This window comes from Larus michahellis, chromosome 5 (assembly GCF_964199755.1).
Source record: "Larus michahellis chromosome 5, bLarMic1.1, whole genome shotgun sequence".
Lineage (NCBI taxonomy): Eukaryota > Metazoa > Chordata > Aves > Charadriiformes > Laridae > Larus > Larus michahellis.
Window position 1 is genome coordinate 19,558,421 of NC_133900.1, and position 24,353 is coordinate 19,582,773.

The window sequence follows — 24,353 nt, forward strand, 5'->3', positions numbered from 1 at the left end:
AGAGCTTGTCACCATTTTACATGAGGTGTTGCTTTAGTAATACTTCTAGGTTCAAAAAATTCCAAATATTTTGGGTGTCACTGACAATGTTAATTGATTACCTGTAAAAATAAAGTCCAAAAATAAGGTGCATTAATTATGTAGAAATATGAGGTCTAGTCATGTTTTATTATGTGTAGAAATACAAGGCCTACTCATGTTTTCCTAAAGTTGGCAGGAAATTATTTTCATATTAGATAGAGCAGACCAAACCAAAGAGAATTCGAACTTGCTTTTGTCTTCTCATGGGCACTGGCAAAGAGGCTGGAGTGTTCTTGCTTGCCATCATCCCAATTTCTGCCTCCTGCCCCTTAGGAAAAAAGCAGCGAGGGGTATCCAGCAGAGTCTTTATTCCCCCCCCCACCCCCCGCCCTGGAAATACTATAAGTGAATAGCTTAGGCAGTTTTAAGTACCTTTCCAGTCCAGCATCTTAAAGAAGTGTGTGTGTGTTGAGACACAAATGCTGGTAGATACAGTCACGTTTAAATGCCATGCCTAAAAATCCCCAGAGGGGAAGGGTGCCCAAATGAGGCCTCTTTCTCTCCAGCATAATTGAATTCTTCCTTTTCTTTTGACAGTGAATATAATTTTTTTTATTGTTGGCCATTCCTGGCTTTATGAGTTAGTGTACAATTATAATTCATGCATATGTATTTACAAAAATGAATGACTGACTGGTTTCCTGGGATTTTTACCAACTTTGGGGTCTGAGCATCAATGAATATAAAAAGCAAACAAAACCACAGTTAATAATAATTTCCATAAGACTGCTCAAAAATAGTAAGCCATGTATTAAAGCGCTGAAAAATGATTTAGGACAGACCATAAATGCCTCTATTTTAACTCTTTTGCAAAAAGAACTTTGCAAAATGAACAAATTTATCTAAGTTGATGGATAATATTTCATAAAATCAGCAATTCTCCTTGCCAGAGGATACAAGCCGAATCTTTTTAACTGAAATATTGTGCAATAATAAAACTGTAGAAAGAAATTAGTGCTATGTTAGTGTACGTGGGCTAAAGTTAAAATAGAGGAAATATTTAGGGGCATGCTGGGAATGAAAATCCAGAATGAAGAAACAGCCAGAGACCTTTTGCATGATGCAGTTACAGCAACACCAGACAAACGGAAATGTCCGAAGGATTAAGGGCCCTGATCCTTCAGAAGTCAATAACAACACTTTGACTCCAAGTAAGGTAACTCTATTTATGTCAGGCTACGTCTGGTCCTACCTGGGTGCACCGGTGAAGGAGAGCAGAAAAGGCACATGGGCAGGGCAACATGCAAGGGGAGGCACAACCACAGCTCTTGAAGTCACTGCTACTAGAAAAGGAGGTGCAAGACTCTTCGTGGGGAAAAAAAAATAAAATTGCATTAACAATCCAGACCATCAGTGTTTGGTCAAGGGGTTGAATAACTGCTCAGTTGTTATGAGCAGAGAGGTCAGTGTTTTTCAGCTTAAAACAAATGAAGTTGCAATTTTTTTGAAGGCTCGTGGAGTGGTTGGTTAACATTTTGTTTGCTGTTACAGAAAAACAGATTTTCAGATTTATTAATGTGTATGGAATTAATTTTATGTGAATCAAAAAATCAACTCTAGGTCGCAGCTGAAATGGGTAATTCAGCTGAAGTTTATACCGCACATTCCAATTGTAGTAACTGCCAAGCTCAGATTTTTATTTCATGATATTAACCTATTCAAAAGTGTAGTCCAACTCAAGTTAACACAACTAAGGAGGATATAGGGGCTGAACCTGGCTCCTTCTACTCCTGATACTAGCCAAACTGTGCTGCAGTGTTGTTGGTATTTTAGGTAACTCAGGCTTGGTATAAAGTCATATTTTGGCCTAAATTTATAGTTTTCTTTCATTTTATTGACAGCTTGAATTTTCGTTTCATTCTAAGAGCTAACTGACCAGCATAACAAAGGTATGAATCATTTTCTTTCACTATTTTGGGTTTTTTGCTCACATGCAAAAGGCAAAGGTTGCCATGATGTGTTAAGTTGCAGAATTGAAACTTGTTCAAACCCAAGGGGGGAGGATAATCTACTAATGCATCTGTGAGGATGGCTGTTTGATAGAAGGGTTTTAATGGAATGTTTATACAGTCATTGTGATCCTACAGGACTTCAACAAAATTTTTGTCAGGGATCTTTGTTTTGGAAATGAGAAAATAGATGTGAAATAATTGGTATAGGTACATAGAATCATAGAATGTGTTGGGTTGGAAGGGACCTTTAAAGGTCATCTACTCCAACCCCCCTGCAGTAAGCAGGGACATAATAATGTATCTTAAGTTTCGCCACGCGTATGTCCATTGAAAATGTAAATTAGATAATTTCATTTATAAAGTACATGTTTTATGACTCATCTTTTGGCGCTTTCCCTCTGTTGGCTATCTTACTGTAAAGAAACTAAGAATGGAAGAGATAGCAAATCCTTAACAAGTTTATATTTTCTAAAATTACACTGATTTGAATGATAAAGAATATTGACTTTCTTCTTGAGTGTAAGCTTTGACTTTTCATGAAAACTGTTGTGTGATTGGCCAAGGCAAAATTAAGAAGTCTTAATTAATATTTATCTAATTTCAATCTAATACAAAAGGCAAGGGTTTAAAATAACACTACTCACCTTCCAAAAATCACCATCTGTCACAAGTCTTTTTAGAATGCAGAATTTTCTTTAAAGTATTTCTTATTTGTCTGTAAGGCTTCCTGAGAATGAAATGTAAAGAATAAAAAGTCCTCATCTTTTTTTTTTTCTTTTTTTTTTTATTTCTTCCTGTTCCTTTTAAGGATACTCAGTCATTTCTGTTGCATTCCTGTTTTCATCCAGTTAATAAAAAAAGGACTTTAATAATTTCAGCAATTTCTTGCTCTAGTACCTTTTGGTTTTCCTGGATACATTAAATCCTAAACTATATCTTAGAGATTAAAAGCATATCTTTAATTTTTATTGTGGTGTTTAGTATTTACACATTGAAAGCAACTTGACTAGATTGCTTTGTCCATTCTTACATTTATTTCTCTTAGGAAACTAGGGAGACAGTCAGTTTATAACTGCAATAAACAGATTTTTCCCTTCTTCCCTTGTTTCTTTCTGAAAATTCCAATTTTCTTTCTCTTCCTTGGTCATAATTACAATGCTATGATTTTATCATGCAGTTTCATTCCGAGATAGTACTTGATCCCATCAGTGTTTGCGGTCTTCTGGAAAAAGTGTCTTGACGTGTCTCACGTTGTGTGCTTGAGAAAATTAATGCTGGAGATATGAGAATATGCACGGTGACTGTTGTCTTGTTTATGGAGAATCTCCCTGAAACATTTTTTGGTAAAACCTATCTAAATGAAGCCTTTGTCCAGATTTAATAATTTCTGTCTGGCTTCCTTCATTACAGCGCTTTAGAAGAAATCTCCAGTAGTTCTATGCCTTGTTTACATTAGATCGGAGTTATTTTTCCCCCTCAACATTTAACCACAAAACCAAGAGTTTAAAAAGATTCTTGTTAGTAGGATGGAGTGCTACACAATGAAAATAATGGCTCTACGAAAACAATTTACCCTTACATAAAGAAAATGTAAATAGATGAACAAAAATTAACCTCCCAACTGTAACGATCTAGAAGAACTTACTTTAGTGTAAGTTTTGTAATATTATTCCTTCCACCTTCCAAGCCATTTGGATTTTTGAAAGTTCTTATTGTTGTTATAATGCTAACTTTTAAAAATCAAAATTACTTCTTTGCCAGAGCCACAAGCTTGCCAATGATTTCTGAATCAAGTCCAAGAGTTAATCCTAACTTTAATATTTCTAATTAATTAATCTTGGCTATAACAATTGTAACCTGCAAAGGATGAGATAGCTGTGGAGTTCATCTGCATGTAAATAAATCCATTTTTATATCATCAAAAGTATCCTTTAAAACTGGTGTCTAAAAGTTGCTAATGCTTTAAATTGTCTCCAAATAGAAATAGTTCTAAAAGAACTGTTTAATTCTCTAAGTAAACTTAAACGCCTAACCATGCTTAGGAGGAAGAAATACCTCAGAACACTTACCATTTTACAAAAGCCCATTTTAAGCCGTTTTTGGACAGTAAGTTTAAGCGAACTTTGAGTCAAAACGGAGTGTGCACTGGATACAAAATGCAATGGAGCTCTGCTAACTGTGAAACCTTCTGTTTAGCTTTCTGTGCTACAGCAGTGGAGCCAAGCAGGTGGTGAACTGGCAAGGTTAATCCACAGAAAGACAGGTTGCTTTTCTGTAGGCAGCGAATGCAAAACAACCAAAGAGACAGAGGGCACCCGTCAGTGCCTCCTCTCATGGCCTCAAAAGCTTGCGTACTCCCTAGCTCTTACTTGGTTTCCATAGGCATGTCGCAGGGACACCTGGGAGAGTGTCAGACAATCCTGCAGATAGTGGAAACGACTTTTTACCAAACCCATGCAAGCTGTAGTCTTTGGACAGGTAGAGTCTGGGGTACAGCAGTAAGTCTGATGGAAAGAAGGACATGCCTTTACTGGGCGAGTCTCTCCATTCAATGCGGTTTGACTAAGCTCACCTAAATTCAATCGCATATGTCAAAATATATTTCAGCCTTTTATAGTGTGAATGCTACTACTGCGATAAATGACATCAATTTTAAATTAACACTTTGCTATAAATTTCTGATTTTTTTTTCAGTCAAAGTTTTAAAATGTATAAATTCCCTGTATGGAGTAATTTTATGTATTTTTATTTTGATTGGAAGCCAAACCAAATTTTAAAATGTCAAAGGCCATCAATGATGGAATTTGCAGTGTTTCACTATACGTACACAGGACTAGAAAAGAGATGCAGGCATGTTTTAGAGCACTGAGAAAACTAAATAAAAAGGTTTGTCAAAGGCATGTCTGGTTACTCTAAAACTGTTAACGTGACTTGTTTATTTAAAAAAGAAATAAAATGGAACCAATCCTTGTGAATTACATCTCAACACTAGAGAAATCGTTGTATTATAAAGATATTCTAAACACAATTTACAATGCAATGCAATCAATGGAATCTGTTTATTGACTTCAGAGGGTATTGGATAAAGCTTTTTCTCAATGAAGCAGCAGAAATTCGTCATGACTGGTAAGAGCCAAAATAGCAAATCATTATAATAAAACTGTTTAAAAGAAAAAAAAAAGTCATTGCTGATTTATTCAGATTCTTTATGAGTAACTGAAATTTTCTTCAGTGACTATCTGATAAATGTATAAAACCATTAAGCTAATAAAAATCCTACATAATAAATGCAGAATAATAATTACAGCCAGATGCATTAAATTAATTAAATCTCTTCTGAATCAATTTGTGTTATAATGACTGTAGTCATGTGATTGGGGTCTCTTAAAACAATATTTTATCAAACTATCTGCAGTAGAGCCAGGCAAGTGTTTCGTCTTTCATTTTATTCTGAAAAGTTGTGACAAAGAGGAATTCTTCGAATGGTTGCTTTGTTTTCCATGTTTTGAGTCAGATCTTCTTCCGTACATTTTTTACCACCACACTTTTCCAAGTACCTTCTGTCCTGGAGTGCCTGAATACAGAGGCAGTGGAGATGTGAGATACACTGGATAATGCTGTGTCATGTCACTGTGGGCTTTCTGCATGACAGAAGATCTTTAAAATCTTTTAAAGGGCATTCTAGCCCAAAAGAAGTTAATGGCAAATCCCCCCTGGAATCCAACAGGGCCAAAAAACAACTTAGCAATTTTCCTGCCAGGTAGGAGTCTTTCCCATCACCCATGACTGATGGCACGGGAACTCAGCTTTGGCTGAGGCTCTGGCCCCGTGTTTGTATTAACGCAGTAATGCTTAATCTATTTTTAGGAAATGAGTTGCTTTATTAGCTAAGATCTTCTTTAACCTTTTGCAATGAAGCAATTATAGGAGACGTAACTAGACAGGTGTACAGGAGACGAATTCTTTAGAAGTATAAATTGGTAAACATTCTTTGTCTGTGATTTTTTTGTTCAATACTGTTTATTCAAAATTTTACTTTTTAGGTCATGCAGAGCTTTGCTTTCACTCTTGTGATTGTTGAGGAGTGTTTGTTTCTCTCATGAATACATGCCTATGTACGTTTTACAGTGTACCCATGCACGTGCATAAATTAACATGTCAGAATATGGAACAAAAGGATCTTCTTTTAGCCAGGGTAAAGAAGGCAAAGTATGTAGTTCAGTAGATCAACTTCTTATAGAAGCATATAATCTAAGATAACGTTTCATGATCTGTTTACATTCCCAGGCAGTATGTAAGGTAGTATGTCATGAATCATTTGAAGCACGGCAATACTGATCATGTGCTGCAGCAAATAACCCCTTTTTTTCTAGTTCAGAGGAGCACGGGGATGCTCTGAGTCCTCTAGTCCCATCACTGCAAGTTCTTCCCATATTCTTTCCTTCTTATCTTGTCTGTCACCGCATAGTTTTCTAAAAAGTCTCATTTTGCTTGGGGATCAACTGCTAAAATTGATTATGGGCCAGTCTATGCTCCTGGCATGTACAGACCAACAGCAGTGCCTCCTTGCTTCCCCTCGGAACGTGTCCGTGCCGTTAGAGTTGGCCTGTCTACAGATCACTTTGCTGCTGCCAGCTCCACATAGTCTCTTTTGTGGTGGTGATGGGCTACAGTATATTTCACAAAGATGTCACCTAATCGTGATATTTGATCAGTATTTGTTCTGGAATCCACTTTATTCCTGCATCTGCTGGGAGACGTTCAGCAACTTCAAAGTTGAGTTTTCAGTATCATGTTAAATGTATTGAGCCCTTTCCAATCAGGGAATCTTCAGTGATTCTTAAAGCTGTAAAATCAAGGCAAATTTCTAAGCAAGGGTTTTTCAAAAATCGCACGTGAGTGTATCAATATGCACTTAGAACATATTGGCTGGAAGAATTGCACTCAATGGTCTTTTTACAGACTCCCTGAAGAAAGGGAATTTTATTTAGCAAAAGCTCTAGAAATGCTTAACTGAGCCCTGCTTGCCAAGCTGTTTTATCCACTCAAGTAGAGCAATTGAGCACAAATAGAAATTCCAAGGCTCTTAAAAGAGAAAGGACAGTGGAGGCAGTGAGAGACCGTATGTGGAGAGCCGAGATGGTATTCTTTAATATACGCAAGAACGATGCATGACTATTTTGAGAGACCTTTCTGTAAATCTCTGTTTGTTTGTCATGAAGGAAAAAGAAATCCCAAATAACGTCCACAGCAGGTAGGAGCAAATCTGATAACGAGAAATGCCGATATAAAAATTGCATGGCTTTTGTTGAATTCCTACTGCACATGATATTAAAAGTAATTTACTCACATTTTTCATTACATAATGATAATGATTTTATCTGTAGACCATAATTAATACATGATGGGAAGATTCCTGTGGTTAAAATGCATTATAAGCTATAAGGGATGGAAAGAAACACAGCATGAGTTTCACATTTTTTGGGTTTTTTTTTTCATTGTTTTTTCAAAGACCAAGCAGAGATTCTGCTTTTTAGCTAAATTTTTTCAGTGTTTTAAAATTGCCGTAGCTGGTAATACTGCACTGAGAAGAAGCGTTTTTCATAAACACAAAGCACGCGACTTTGATGAGAGAGTAAACTTCGCATTTATGGAGTCGGAGTCCTTTTAAACAAGCTACTGTAAATAGAGGAATATGCATGCAGAAGCAGAAGGATATTTTATTTTTATCTCTTTATAAAAGCATAATTAGAATAAAATGCCGTCCTTCTTGTACTAGCAGATACCCTGTCTTTAGTAAGCGTTATCTTTCACTGTCACTTCATGAAGTAGTTGCACATGTATTTTTAAAGTACCGGTTCCTAAGGTAATTTTTATTTGGTACTGGCATTTGATTTACTTGACGTATTTGATCATGTGTCTATTTGATAGTAACATTTCAATTTGGTGTCCTTTGTTTATCATTTGGTAAAGGTACCTTGACTGGCTATCTCTTTATAACTGAGTCAGGCAGGTTACCTTTTGCTCCTCTTCATTTCTTAGTGCTGCACATGGATTTCTGTCAGTATGTTTGCTTCTCACTTTACCGACTGTCAGAAATAATCAGCTCACTGTCTCACATTTATTCAGGTGCAAATAGAAGCTGCGCTTTGCCATATGAATACCAAGGGATGAATCTACAGAGTCTTAGACCTTTTCAGTAGTATAAACAGAGCAAGATGCATACAGATGCATAAGCAAATGCTGTGTTCAATCGTAACCTAAATAAATTCCAGTTCACTAATTCACAATTTCTGTAGACCTTTCTGTAAGTATTCAGAAGAAAATCCCACAGAGACAACTGGTTTTGTTATCGAGTGAGTCAAAAGTATACATATACACAAAGCGATTATTAAGCTTTTAGGAACACATAGATGGTATCGTAGAATTTTTCTAAACAGATATCAAAAACTAGTCCTCACCTTCACACATTGTTTTAAATTAGAGACGTACGCTGCACAAACACTGAACTGCTTGTAGATTTCTTTATTGTTGCTTAACGCAAAAGGCAAACTGCTATTTGATAGTGTAAATATTAAATTCAGGACACTTAATAGTCTTGAGACTTTTCATTCTGAGGATGTTTCAGAGCCTGAGAGAATTAGTGTCCCTGTTTTACTGATGAGGGAATGAGAAAGAGAGGTTAAGGCTTCAGCTCTGCCCCTCTGTGAGGTACTGTTGGCAGGCCAGAAAGTTTCTTGGTTGAGCATCAAAGACCTAATTTTAGAGGAACTACGTAAGATCTCAAGTAAATCGTCTCACTTCTCTACCTTTTCAAGGTCATTCTTATATGGTGAACTTAAAAATATGGTGGAGCCCTATTACTTTTATCAGTTTTAGCAGCACTGGTAACAAACAAAAATACTACAGTGGTATTGGTAAGGCTGAATGGCCGTAAATTATACTAATCTACTAAGAATTAACCACTGCATTTGTAAATTCAAAATTACAATTCAAACTGAGGCAATATTTTAACGAATGAATAATTCTGTTGAACTCTCTCCTCCTAGGTCAACTTCCTATCTATCAGGACTCCATGGGAATATGCCTTCTTCTGTTGGACACTTCTGTTCAAGAAATTGGATAATCTTTCTTTTGGTTCACTGGAAAAGAACCACTCTGCTACCCTGGTTTTGAAGTTCTCGCGTGAGTTACGTAAAAGGTACCTACATTTTGATAGGTATGAGTATGGCTTGGGCATGAGTATTGCAGTCTGAGCCTAAATAAATTCAATAAAATGTTGTGATGGTTTTGTTGGTAAGCAAAAATATGTCATCTGGTTTGATAGTGAACAGTTTTTTAGAAATTCCATGTATCTCTGTGATACTTGGGAAAAAAACCCCGGAAATATAACTGGCCAATGACTCTACTTAATATTTAACTTAAAACGTGTCACAAAATTCTGCATCCATCTTTTTCTCCTCCTCTCCCTCTTTTCCCATAGCCTGTCATTTTTTTGCCTAATACTGCTGAGCCCTGCTGCCAAGAACACCTTTGCTACCACCTAACAGTTTCCTTTGCTCTCTCCTGCTTCTGCTGACAGAAGCTTTAAGGTGTTCTAGGTACAGCTTCCAGGGCACAAAAGGTGAAAAGAAGGTGACCAGTGCTAGAATTGCACACGTTTCTGACCCACATTTTGTAGTTTATAATGAATATACAAGGAAAACTTCCTTAACTTTTAATTTCTTGGTAAAAGCACACTTCTGAAGACTGTACAGATATAAAGAAATTACTCTTGCTTAACATTATTTTGATATGATTCCATCATTTAGAAAATTAAAATTGATCCCCCCTTTCTATGTGAAGACTAAAAGTGCGGTTGTTTTGACATGCTTTGAGACTATTCATTATCCTCATCATCAGAGTACAGCAAGATGTGGGTTTTAAGAGGTAGAAAAGTGCTTTGAGCATTGGATGCCTTTCTTAAGGGCATCACCGCTATAGCTTTCTATCAAAACGATGATAATAGAAGCATTAGCCAAAACTGCCTGCTCTGTAAACATATCTTCCTCCTCTCTGGGTAATGAAACCTCTTGCTGTGTTCTGGACTTATCACAATATACCAGCACAAAATCCCAGCGCATTGGGATCAGTATTGCCAGCATATTCTCTGGATGCTCTAGCGTATGTCACAGCTGTTGGACAAGCCCAGGTTTGTTCCCTCAACAGTCAGCTTTTTGTCGCTTAGCTGGTATTTAAATATCTACATGCTGTATCTAAATGCCATACAATGATTTTTTTGTTCGTTAGGCTTTTTTTTTTTGTAATAATGGCATATTACTTTGGTATCAGACAAATTTAAATAATTTATTTTTTAATGAATCAGAGTGTCATATATTTCAGAAAAACCGTGGGTGAAATTAAAATCTAACATATGAAATAAACTCTCCGCAGCACCCAAACAGTGTTTTCCTGTTGGTTTTTTTTTTTAAAGCTCCATGTACTTACATGTAGCGCTAAGAAGTGGTTTCTCTCTTGACTTGCCAATGATACAAAAAAATCCATATCTGAGTCTGGAACCTGTCAACAGATTATCTTCCCAGGCCAGTTTGCCCAAGAATCTCTCTGATGCTTTTCAAAACGTTGGTTATGGCAGCTGGAGAGACAGCGCTGTAAAAGCTGCGCAGCAGGTAAGGAAAGATTAGGAGCTCAGATAAATTGGCCCTGGGATTTTGAGATCTCCGTTGTCCCCAGTGTCGTTACTGACCCCATGCATAAGAGTAATAAATGAGATTATTATCTTACATTGTTTGGAATGTTATTAATTTTGCAATTACTACCTTCTGACTAATATGTTAAATTTACCGTATGAACTCTTTTACAGTGATTTCATTTTTCCTCATAAAGGATCTAAGAGAATCAAAAATGTTACTGCGAGTATTTGCTTTTTTACCAGGCTACTTAAAATCTCAAGGTAGATGTTTAACAAGACTTTGCTCACCCATATCTGATTTTTGAGCATTCCTGTATCACATGAGAAGCTTTTGGAGCAGAATGACTTCCACGAAACAGATTGTTACGTTGACTATTAGCATTGGAATAATAGTGGGAAATATGCAGGAGAAAATACTTCAATGACTGTGTTTTGAAGTTGGAGAAGTACAGCTTCAGAACAAAATCCAAGTAATTTATTACTTAAAAATAAATAAATAAATGTCCCAAGAGTCTCTATCTGCTTTTACTTTTACCAAAGTAGTTTTCAACAGGATAAATTAGCATTTCTCAGTTTGACTGTGATCTTATTCAAAGTTATCCTAGGCTGAGAGTTGCTTAAGTTTAGAAGACTAAAGTAAGACTAGGATGGGGGGGCGGGAGAAGCCCACGGGGTAAACTATGGAAGTTCTGAAGTTCTGAGCAGCTTTGTTTTGGTAAAAATGAAAAAAAAACAATCTTAGTAAAAATACTTGTCTGATTTTGTAGTAAAGCAGGTAAATACGGTTTCTTTTTTGTCCATCTCTCTTTTCAGGCTTCCATCATGAAGTCCCTGAAAATGTGATCCTTTATTGGAAATAATCTTCCCTAACCAAATATGACGTTGCAGCGTCCGCTGGAAAAGGGGTATTGTAAATGTGAGAAAGTTCAGTGCTTGAATAACCATGCAAAACTGTAGAGACAGATTCAGAACAATGAACTGGCTCCGTGGATCATTACTAATTATCACTTGTTTCACAGCTAAGTGCATTAAGTCATAGATTTGGGGAAGATAAAGGTTTTTGCATCTAGTTTAAGATAAAAACGACACATTCAAGAAACAGAACACACCGAGAATGTGGCCATCATTAAATTGGCTATGATTTAGGTAAGGTTGGAGGATTATCTATGTGAAAACAAATCTCAAAATGTATATGGTACCTACTCATTCACATAGGTATTCATCTCTGTATTTTATTTTTAGTTTTCGTTATCCTTTGAATTGTGTGTACAGCTGACAGGATGGAAGCTTTTACCTGAACCACTGGAACCTTCCCATCTGCCCCTCATGGGGTAAAAAGCTTTTGTCAAGGTCAAACAGCCCGTTAAATTCTGCAGACGTCCTGAAGCTGGAGCCTGTGGGTGACTCCATTACCCACACTTGCCCCACAGCAGGATAATCGGGACCTCATTAATGCTCCTTAGGAGAACGACTTTCAGACTGGAACCACTCCAAAGACCAGGATACCTAATTAATAACAGTCAGCAATAGCTGTCTTGTATGAATGCTCTGAGTTACGTTCTGAGATTGAAGTAAAGCATCCAACTATTCCTTTTTTCCAGCCTAAACCCACAGAAACATTTGTCGAACAGATCACATAAGCATAATAAATTTTGGCCCTAAATGAAAATGTGATACACTTAAAACCCCTTCTAATGACTTGCATGTAAAGGTGGTTGATTGTATAATTTTAGATTTATGTTATTATCCAATTCACATTAAAAATCCATAGTAATAACACAATTTAGTAATGCTTTAACTAACTTTGAAGCTTTTATATAAACAGAATGAGAACAAATAACAGGTAGTCATTTCCCCGCGACATCCTTGTTTTACTGAAATAAATTAGCTCAGTAAGGAAGTGTAGACGATCATCAATTTTCGGATGTGGCGACGCCTACACCTTCCACCCTGTGAAGGGAGGGCTTATGAGCAGTTTCGCTTTCTACCAGCAGTCAGAGCTAACCATGTACACGGGGAATTAATTTGCCGGTTGGATGTGGGATGTCGGACACGGCACCGGATGGATTCCCACGTCAGTGGGCTCTGCGGCAGGTATGCGTGGAAAAGCCGACCTACAGGGCTGTCCCATGTCCCTCCCATAGGAAGCACAGGGTTGGGTTTTTTTGGCTGTTTATTTGTTTCTCCTATGCCACTAAGGAAACAAAGTTGCTCTCGTTTGAATTTTTCTTTCTGTAGTCATTTCCCACTCAGCAAACAGAATTGCGATGACATTTTCATGCAGTGTTACGCTATAAAAGATTTGCCTTTCTCAGCCTGTTCATGAGCCTGTCTTTTCCCACTCTCCGTGACGCGTAGCGTAAAAAAAAGTCGTTAAAATTCAAACAAAAAGCATTTTACATTTGCACTACAAATCTGTAATAACTTTCAGGTACTATACACCAGAGCCAGCATTTGAAATGTAAATTTCAAGTAATTTGGATGATTTTTATAAAAAAAAATCCAGTTATTTATTCTGTGTTGTCCTTTACATCGTATTTTAAAACAATGTTCTTCTAATTCTTTAGCACCTAATCTAAGTCATCTTACATGTTGATAGTTAATATAGTAATTGTTTATATAAATACATTTTCCAATCACTAAAGCATATGGATTTCCATCTGATTCACATACTCACACAGAGAACTATTTATTAGTCATCCTCTATATTTAAGTCACAGCCAGAATAATGAAATGCAGAGAACAATGTTGTTAATGTATATTAGGCCTCAGGAAAGCTGAACCTGAATATGTTAATCACAGTCTCTAATCAAAATATGAAAGTTTTGTGTCATAGTCTTGCAACTACATTTTCTTGTTCCTAGCACAGAATCAATACAACAAAGACACAGAAAAAAATGATATAGGTATGTGTCCGTATAAGCGTGTAAGATATGTCCATATATGCATGTAAGAAAGTGTTTTTCTCATAATTTCTTCATCATTTTTACCATTATTTTTTGTGTGATCTGATGACACAAAACATAGGTCTTGATTACCAATTTTGAAAAGGGAGGCCACCTTGCATTCATAAAGAAACTTAGAATCATAGAATCATAGAATGTGTTGGTTTGGAAGGGACCTTTAAAGGTCATCTAGTCCAACCCCCCTGCCGTAAGCAGGGACATCTTCAACTAGATCAGAACTTGATGGCACTCGTATCTTATTTTCGCAGAGTGAAAAGGAAGGTGAATGCAATGCTTGCTAAGTCAAGACTGGCAACATCAACATGTTAGCATTTGTAAAAACCTGTTGAATTTGCATGAGAAAACACTGTAGAATAAAAATGTGATGAGCATTGTGCACTTTTCTCCTTCCAGTTCCCAAGGAGGTATTGTCTTCCTTCAGTTAACTGCTCCATCTGGGTCTTGAGTCACCCCAGAGACCAACATTGGTTTGAGAGGATGATAAGTCTGAAGCGGGTGAACAAATTACTAGGATGCCACTGGAAAAAGAATAAATTTATTGTTAAAGGTTTGGATGATGCTGAAGTCCTGAAGAAGTCTGAAATATCAGTCCTTTGGTAATTCACTTTGCTCTCTTGCAGCTGCAACTCAGTCTGCTTAAAGATGACTATTAATGATAACTCTTTCCTATGTTTAGCTGTTCATATTGTAGGCTGTTTGGGACAAAGCTTTCTGCACACGTTCATGTACAGTCTTGGATATTGATTAGAGTAACAGCCTGGAGGGACAATTATTATGTAAATAATAAACAATATTCAATATTCAAAATATTGCCACAACCCCTTTATATGGAAAGCACTCATTTCATGATGATTGGCAGCATGGTGGTAGCATAAAATAAATTACGAGGAGTGGTTTAACAAGAAAAATCAAAGTTAATAACATACATAATAACTGAGAACATAATTTAGGAGAGTTGATGTGTTTCAGAGGGTCACACACAGCTGAATTTTATTTATTTATGCAAGAGTTATTGCTACATACAATGCTAATTAATAATCACTTGAAGTAATAGGATTAAAACTTGACAAAAATCAGACCAAGTGAGTTTTAAGCCATATTAGCGTTGGCATTTCCCCCTCAGATTTCTAACTAATGAGGCAGAAGGGTACCATGGATTTGTAATTGTTTGTATGCATATGTAATTATAGCCGCGCTCTTGGAAAGAATAAGGAGATAGCATACAGCAGGTCATTCCAAAAAAGGGGAAACGACGGAAAAATAAAGTGGGGGAGTGGATATTAGCAGTGCCTGTTGACCTTGTTATTAAGTGTTATTGCGGACTTATTACTGAGAGTGAGAGAAACTATCATTAAACCATGATCCATGAAATCTCTTAGGTGTATGTGTAACTTTAATGAGACATACCTTGAACACTTTAGGCATATGTGTCCAATTTAAACATCTGTTTAGCTCAATCCAATTGTCTGCAATCTGTTTCACCAAAATTTGAAATTACAGTGGGAAGAAAGTAAGATACAACAAAACATGCATTTTTTTTAAAAATGAAGTAAAAGATCAAGGCAATGTATATATTTGAAGGACCAGTGTTTGAGGAGATTAAAAGAAAAGTGAACGTTAATTGTTTACCAGTGTTAACTAATTTTCAAGTTGCTGAAAGTGAAAGTAAGGATGGAGGGGGAAAAAAATGAGAGAGGACTTAATTAAAACTGTGCTTGAAATAGATTAGCAAATCTAGAAAGAAGAAAAAGAGGAAGAGAACACAGTTTTCCAGCTACATCCATCTACATATTATTGTATAGGAAACCTTTGCTTTCAAGTAGTCTGTGTTTTACTTCTTTGTGAAAGATTTCAAGCTTTTTTTCCTGTAACACCAACCTCTCATAGAATCTATAGAAACAAAACTGAAAAATAGTCAAGCCGATGGAGCTAGAACTGATGAATGTATTTCTGGTAATTCTGTATTTTTGTCTGGTTTTGTTGTGAACCTGACTGAAGCTGTCAGACTCCGTGTTCTTTGCTACAAGGTGATAGCTGGCGCTGTGTTGTGACGATGAGGTGACGAAGCAGCACCACAAAAATGAGTCTGGAATGAGAAACCAGCCAGTGGTGGTTTTGAGAGAAAAATCAGAAAACATCTGTATCCCCCAAATTACATCTGTAAGGTTTTTTTGGGGGCTTCCTGTTTGCTTGCTTTTATGTTTGTGGGTTTTTTTGTTTTGTTTTGTTTTTTTAAAATGAACTGGATTTGGGAAAGGTTTTAGTTTGAGTATTTGGGTGTGGGGAGAGGGTTAGTTTTGCTTGGTGAAGCAGCAAAGTATTTCAGGTTCCTTTCTCTTTTTTTTTTTTTTTTTTTTTTTTTTTTTTTTTTTTTTTTTGTGAATCAGAGATATATTTGCTACCAAAATCTAGCATTTTTACATGAAGCCTCTTGTCAGGCACAGCTTCTTCTAATTCACCAAGAAGGCCTTACCAAGAATTTTTAACAGAGTTCTGCTTTCTCTGGTCTAATGTCCCTCTTTCAACATCAAGATTCCCATTTTCAATTTGGTTGGAATTTTCAACTGCGTATTTATTGTTTCTTTAGAGTCCCTTAGAGCTTTTGCAACATACGTTTTCAACATAGAAATTAAAAACAGAACTTTGGTTTAGGAGAGAAGGAAATTGTTTAGACAAAGAATAAATAAAGGAAAACTAATTCAGGCATGAGGTTTTTAATAGGAGACCATGCAAATGAGGGTAAAGTTAAGAAGGACAAATGTAAACGTTGTCCGACAAATCTGAAACGTTTACATTTAGGTCAAAATTGCAGTGAACATACTTTTAAACAGTTACACTGTAATTAGAAGAGGGGAAAAAAAAGAACACGCACAATTGGATACTATTGGAGAAAAAAAAAATTTAAAATCTTTTCCTCACCAGACAAAATTTTGGCCAAACTCCTGCAATTACCTTTGTGATGTGTCTGATTTTGATTGCTGCCTTTTACAGAAGGAACTGAGTTAGACAGATGCAGCTGACGTGTAGGACAGAGAGTTACTGTGAAAAAAAGTGCGCAGAGCAAATGCAGGAGAGAAATCTTGGAATTGGAAAACTTCCGTCTGATTATTCTAGATGGAGAAATGACTAAAGACAATTTCCAGCAAATTTATATGATGTGGTTGGTGAGGAATATGCGCAAAACAAGATAGAAATTACATGTGCTTAGCCAATGAATATCAAAATCACTATTCAAACAGCGATTGCTATGAAAGCTATGATCATATTTGGAGAGTGAAGCATTAGGACAACTTGAACATGCCTTTCTGTAACTACCCATAGAAATCGGCTTTTCACTGGCATTTATTTTGACATTTTATCCTGAATATTTTATTAAAAAAGCATTTATCTTCTTTAGAGCAAAATAAAAATGCATCACAAGATCCTGTGGGGATTTTGTCACCATTTTCCTCCTAATTTTTGTGACATGTTATCTTTCCAATATAACATTATTTTTAAAGGTGTGATTTAGCATATAGCTTTTATGAAACCGAAAGTTCCTGAATCTCCCTGTGGACTCAGAGGCACATAGGGCAAACTAGCGGGGCCCTGTGTAATGTTACGAAGTAGAATTTCTGTAAAGATGTTGTCATAGTTATAAACAAATGGTGATGGCTTTTATTTATATTCTATGTGTATACACATAATAGTACTTCTGGTATATGAATTTGAGAACTTGAAAAGCTAGATACACGTCAGTCTTCCTTTTTAATATTTAATTTTATATTTTTAATTTTATATTTCATATGAAGTATATTTTATATGTTTAATTTTATATTTTAGGTTTAGTATTTACGAGTTGTCCCTCTGTTAGATAAGGAAGACACTTTTCTGTTTTTTCCTAGTTGAGAAGGCAGCGCTAATCTACCTTCTCTAAAATATTAGAGAGAAGTATGGCTCGTTAAGTCTTAATTTATGTGAACATTTTGCATAGCTTTAGGAGATACCACTAGGATTCATCAAAAGAAACTAGCAGAGAACGTGTTCAATACCAGGACCTAATTCTTCACGTAATGAGCAATTAAGCTGTAGAAGTTTTTGCTCAGAATGCTGCGAGTGTTAAGAGCCAACGTGGGTTTGAAACCAACCTGCCAATTTCATGAAGGGAAAAACCCAGTTGAGGGTCATTAAAAACAATAGAAAGACTTTCAAGTGTCTCAGGGAAGTCCCCTGAACTGCAGCTTTTCAGGGGATAGGAGAATATTTGGTGGCCGTGCTGCCCTTGTCTTGTCCTCCTATTGTTCCCTAGGCAGCCATGAGTAACAACTGTCAACGACAAGATACCAGCTAGATTAACTTTTGATCAGATGAAGTGCTTTTCCTCTTGCTTTCTTAGAAATAGTAAATTCTTAACTCATAATAGAACTAAAATAGTTCTGCTAAAATTGACAAAAAATAACGTTCTGGGGTTGTAAATAAGCTAAAAGTTGCATTCGTGCTTGAGGGGAAAGAAATAATTTCTGATTAATATGTAAATATCCAGAAGTTGAACAGTATTCTCTAGAATCACTTCTAGAATAACTTTAGCTTACTAGGTTATTTTATTTTCTAGATTAACAAGTATGTAGCACTTAAAATTCAGTCTGCGTTCTGCATTGCTCAGTTAGATAGATAATGTAACTCAATGGTGTCTTTTTTCAGTTTCCCTCCTGGATGGATGCCCCCAAGAACATCAGTAGCAAATAGACATGGGAATTTAAAATTCCATTTCTCAGAAACGGAACTTTTGAAATTCACTTGCTATGAAAAATAATGTTAATGAATATTTTTGATAATGCAAAAGAGCCTATTTAAGAATGAGTCTTTTCCATTCAGCAATTAATGCAGCAATTAATGAAAGTAGAAAGTTCCTACAAGGATACTGGAAGCCATTAAACACTTATTCTACTAAATTAATCTGACCTGTTAAATTGAAGAATCTGTTAGAAATCCATTTTAATCCAGTGCTAACACTGTGGGAATACTTCTGATGACTATTTGATAATATGCCATGGGGTTATCATTAGTTTGTAAGTCTTGCAAAGTGTAAGATACATTTTCTTTCATTTTTGTAAGGAGAAAACTCACAGGAAAAGTCCTTACTTAAAGATGGCATGATTTTTGTTATTCAAGGTAAAGGCATGCTTTGGTCCGCTGTTCTGGAGAGGATGTGACTTATGAGCCCCCCAGATTCTTTTTCTGCTCCTGTGAATATGAAGTCTATAGATGGTTATTGCTAAATTTGAATCCAGCCATAGCTGTTCAACGTCATTAAGAGAATTGGGAGAATGAAACAGCTGGAGGAATTAATACATAGTCAGAGTCTGAAAGCTTGCTTTTAACTTTAATATAGGCACGAGGTTAAATCCATGTCTCATTGGGGTAGCTCTACCACAGGGTCCCAAAGCCCTCTAGATTTCTCAGAGATGTGTGGTTTATTTATTTATATAATTTGATAGAAATATCTCTGGTTTTCTCTACTCTAGTGCTCAGCGTGTCTTCCACTTCTCCCAAAGGGAATTTTTTTTTTTTTTTTTTTTAACTCTGTGAACCACACATCCACACAGAAGTATGTAGTCCACATACTTCTGGGCAGATAAGCCCAAGCAAATCCAAGAATGAGGAGGCAGGAACTCGCCACAGCAGATGTACCCATCTGGAGATGCCCTTGGGATGGTGACAGTTTGCTGCAACGCCCCCAACACACACCCTGGAGAAAGGCTGACGCTGTCGACCTTGGGGCCAGGAGGGCACCTGGGGGTGAGTGTGACACCAGGCAAAAGATGTTTTGTGTGTTATGAGCAGATTTTCTCATATAATGATTTCATTTAGGCTATTAATGAGGCTTTTATTTCCAATTGGGACTATTAGCTGCTTTAAATACAAATTGGACAAGCAATGAATTCTTGTCTCTATACGTTTGGTGGATCCTCTTTTGCATGAGAAGATATTCAATGTTAGAAGTCCAGCACCAGGTACCCAATATTGATCCTCTTTCACTGCGAAAACAGTAAAATTATGTCCAAAGTCATACAGAGATTTTGTACTAAATCTAGAATTAGAGATTGCTACTTGTTACTTCACTCTACTTCATTTCTTTATGTGTTATATTTAAATATAAAGTCATACACTGTGGGATGAAGCACAAATAATACTTTTAAATAATAAAAGGAAACGTATTTTCCCTGGTCCCTTTGGGTTTTTTTTTAGAAAAAGATTAAAGCAATCAATATTTTTACTAGAAGGGTAGAATTATAGAAGTTATAAAGCAGAAATCAAATTTTAGGATGGTTCTTCTTCATCACAGCATTCAATGCTATTAAGCATAAAGATATATTAGGGGCCTGAATGGGAAAACAAGATTAATAATTACAAAGGTTCAAAATACCCCTGCACGTTTGGAAAAAACATATTTTAGGAACTTTCCATTCCACATTGATATGACTGATACCAAGCAAAGCACTAAATATGAGTTTAACAGTATAGAGAATTTCTCTTCACAGTGCATACTTGAAACACTGTTTTTCTTGTTTAATACAAACAGACCAGCACGTACCAAGATGTTTCCACACGCAGAGGAGAAGAGGAAGCGAACAGAAATTGCATCCAAATTCACAGCATGAAAACCCACTCACGCTCTGGAGACGCACGGAAGGCGAGTCTAGTTCTGTCACTCAAATCACAGGGCTGAAAACCAGGGCCGTCCCCCACACCGACCTTCACTGGGATATCGATGTTCGTAGCAGATGGCTGCTATCAGCATGTGCTGTACAGTTCTGACACTTCACAATAAGCGCAGGTGCCAAATGCCAACCCTCTGTGCTAGTTCTGGGCAGATTTGGCCTCTGGGAATGATCCTGATTTTCTCCAGTCAGAAGAGTCAGCACCAGTAGTTTCAGCCGAGTTATCACCAGAGACTTGGTGTGAAACCAACCTTCTTTGTTCATTAGGGGAATTTCAGCTGAGCATTAAAATGTCATCAGTCTGAAAAAGGGAATTGAGCTCTTTACTCTTTCCAACTTCAGAGCTGTTAAGCATGATTGTCCAAAAGGTTTAGTTGCGTTTTACTGTTTTCCACAAATGTTCTAGTGGAATTGGTGATAATTTGTCAGATTAATTCAATATTTTAACTTTGCAGCACGTTTAGTATGATCAAAAGCTGCTTCTTCAACCCATGTTGACCAATTTTTCTCACAACGTGCAAGATAATCATGTCAGAATTAAGAATGAAATTATCATCAGTGGTGCTCTCAGTAACAGTAACAAATGGTTTCCTTTACAAGAAGGAAATACAGCTTTTCAGTTTTGTACTTTTCTATTTTGCCATAGTAGTCTTTTTTCCCATTGATTTAAATTTTTGATTCTTATATTGAAAAACTTGTAAATGGTAAGCATTTTGGTTACACAAATTACTCCCTGTAGAACTTCTGAAGGACAAAAACTTAGTGATAGTTCTAAATTCCTTTTGAAATATGGTAAGATACAAAATTAACTGTAATTTAAGTATGTTTAATCACACATGTAATTACTATCAGGAAAGGTAAAAGTCAGTAACTTTGATAGATGTCTTGATAACAGTTTTCATTAAAATATTATGAAAAATCCTGTTTTTCTCTTTGAAATAGAAGCTTTCAAACAGTTATGTTTCCCAGTGCTTTCTTCATCCCAAATTGTATTTAAAATACATTCGAATATTTTAGCCAACTCTAGTCCCACTCCAATGGCGTGCAGTACTTGCATGCATAAATGTTTGCAGAATTAGGACCTTATTATGAATTATGCATGCAAAATATATTTGTTTTCTATTTTTCTTTTTTCTTTTTCCCCTGAGAAATATATGTATCTATAGTTTACACGTAAAAAGAAAAGGAATAGTAACACTTTGACACAGTCCCTGAAATAAATGACTTGTTCACACTATTTGAAGTATAGAACAGGGTCGTTCCATGGGTTCCTGCCATTTCTTCTGCTTCCCAGGAATATCTGTTTAAAAGGCAATGAAGTCTGAACCCCCTGATTGTGTCTTCTGGCATATGTAAATGGATAGATTTAGCAATTCTAAAGCAACTTAAAAGAAAATTTCTCCAAATAGATTTCCATAGTGTTACTCAGTCCTTAAATCATGTTTGAAGAACCATCTGGGACAAAATTTCCATGGAAGATACATAAAGACTGCAGTATGGCAACTGACCTATTAGTAATTAATACTTCTTGTTCATGTGAATTAACTAAAATCAGTGTTTACCGAGAAAAAGCGTGACCTGCCCTTCTTGTAACTAGCTCCTTTTTCTCCACTATGCGTGCTGTACTGCCACTTAACCTTGCCTCTTACGACATTCCTGTACATGTGCCACCAGGAGCAGTGTTTGCAGCTCTGCTGATGTGCATGAAGTATTTTGTAAGACTCTGGTCCTTTCTTTTACGGTCTGTAACACTGTGGGCAAAATCAAGCAGTCTTTGACCAGTTTTGTCATGGTCATAATAAGAACAGTAGTTCTCCAAGATCTCAGAATGAAAACCAAGTTTCAAGTTTTTGTGGTGGCTGGATTAACAGTATTTCTTCATTTTAGAAAAGTAGAATATAAAGGGTATGTAGCTGGCTAACAATTCAGCTGTATCTCACACCGGATTTTTTCTAAACCCCACTACATTTACCCTGTATTTTGTCCTTTGCATTTCAGGAAAATTCAGAAGCTTGCCTGCTGGTGAAAGTATAGTGCTACTCACTTCAAAAGTATAATTCTCAAATAAATCTCTCATCCAGGGAGTACCGAGGTGTCTCTTGGATTCAGTATTATAGCACAGCAGTGTCCTGTGGATAGGCATCAGGGAGGCAGCGCTGCAAGTGGACCCAAACCTGGCCACCACTGGGGGATGCACCACACATCGCTGTCACCTTGGGTACGTGCTCCAGACAAAGCCCTAGCTGTCCTGTCTTCTCTCCAGTGCAGCCAGTTTCTGGTGAGTAAGTTGACGTGCATAGAGCTGGCCTCTTCTATAAAACAGTCTGAGGTGTCATATCTTATGCGATATTTATCTCTGGCCCAAAAGGACAAAACATTTCGGGTTCTGGCCTCCTGAAAGACAGGAAAGGAAAGGAAAACATTGTCTCTCTTTGTGGATGGGTTAACAAGAACTAAGGTATTTATAATTAATTTTCTATTTCACCCATACTAAATATAACAGTCACTTTGGGTTTCTGGCCAATGCATTCAGAAGTCTCTTGGCCATCACAGTCTAATGAAACTTGCTGTCAGACTTCACGATTTGCCAAATCTGGGCAAAAGCAAACCTACCATTGACAGAGGTAAGCTGGAGTTCTCTTCTCCTTTTAATTTGGCTGAACTTTTTTTGGTCTGCTGATGAGGTTTATAGTATTTATGGAAAAGATAGAAAATAATCAACCACTCCACAGATGATTAACAGTGATAATTTAATTAAAAAAAAAATTCACCTTGCCTCCCCTTTCACTTCTAGTACTTTCCCATTAGTATTTTAGGAAACTTCAATTTATGTCTATAAAGCATGGGAGAATTCTTGCAGATGTCAGCATAATTCATTTTTATAGTTTGCCGTGCTCTTGTGGTCGTTGTGTTGACTCTCTCCATCATAAGTAGATACTTGATTCTTGCCTTCATTCCCATCACATGTCACTACTCTTTCTTCTTCCTTCTGCACTAATGCACATCCCTAGTTTCCTCGGTCATTCCTCATTCTAGGTAGTAGCTTGCCAGGACTTCATCAGGGCTGGAGTTATAGTGTATGGTTCCTTAAAGAGTCTAAAGCTGAATACCTGGATTTTACCCTGGCTATTCTAGCAGTTAAAATTAATCTTTTGAGCATCTGCAGTTCTTCTGTCTGCGAATTAATTAGAAATTCATTTTGCACACAGTTTCACATCTTTTAAATTTTTTTTATCTGGCTTTAAAATATTTCAGTTTTCTTTCTTTCTGTTTCCAAATGTCTTTTTGAGCTGAAAATATTCTTGTCCAGAAATCCGGTCCAAGAGGAGAAGGGCCAATTGCACCAACAGGTAAATCGATGCAATATTTTCTTTCTAAGGAATGTTCTCTGGATTCTGAAATGGGTGCGCTATTGAATCCCTCCCACCTACTCTACCATCTGTACCACCCATTGGCGTGGATCACAGAGACCACAAGTTAGGGTTTTGAGGAGAATAATAGGAAGTAGCAGACAAAAGGAATTTGATTTCTGTTCTCATGTGAAGGAGGAAAATCTCTACTTGAGGGAAGTTGTCCGTAAATGGATACAGACAATATAATCTGGGTTGGCATGGCTTCACCTCTTATTAAATTATATGATATTTAACTGTATATTGGAACGGGTCGTACTTCTGTATTAAAACAATAAGTGTGTCTACAATAGATGAAATGTCTTAGAAGAAGAGTTAAGAATAATAGTGGGGTTTTTTCCAAACAACAAAATGGGGATGTCCAGTGGGATATGTTCTTCTCGAGCATGTTAAGAGTCTCTGCCAGATGCTTTATTCCTTTAACATTTGCAAAGTTTTTGTTTCTGTTCTCATGAGTCCTGCTGTTTTGTTTGAGGCTGGAAAGGGTAAATGTTGGTGCAAACTCATTTGCATCAAAAATACCGAACTGATCACAAAGTAATCTAATAACA

General features: G+C 36.6%; 1 long non-coding RNA gene across 2 annotated transcripts; it reads left to right on the top strand.

Annotated features, from left to right (window-relative positions):
* The first annotated feature begins 1,922 nt into the window (after positions 1-1,922).
* On the top strand, positions 1,923-15,052 carry LOC141743932 (uncharacterized). Of its 2 annotated transcripts, XR_012587276.1 has the most exons (5): positions 1,940-1,970; positions 9,083-9,234; positions 10,507-10,702; positions 11,539-11,871; positions 11,968-15,052. It is a non-coding gene; the product is annotated as an uncharacterized LOC141743932 (long non-coding RNA). The 2 variants fall into 2 exon arrangements; XR_012587277.1 differs by lacking the exon at positions 10,507-10,702 and having other exon boundaries at positions 1,923-1,970.
* The last annotated feature ends 9,301 nt before the right edge of the window (positions 15,053-24,353 follow it).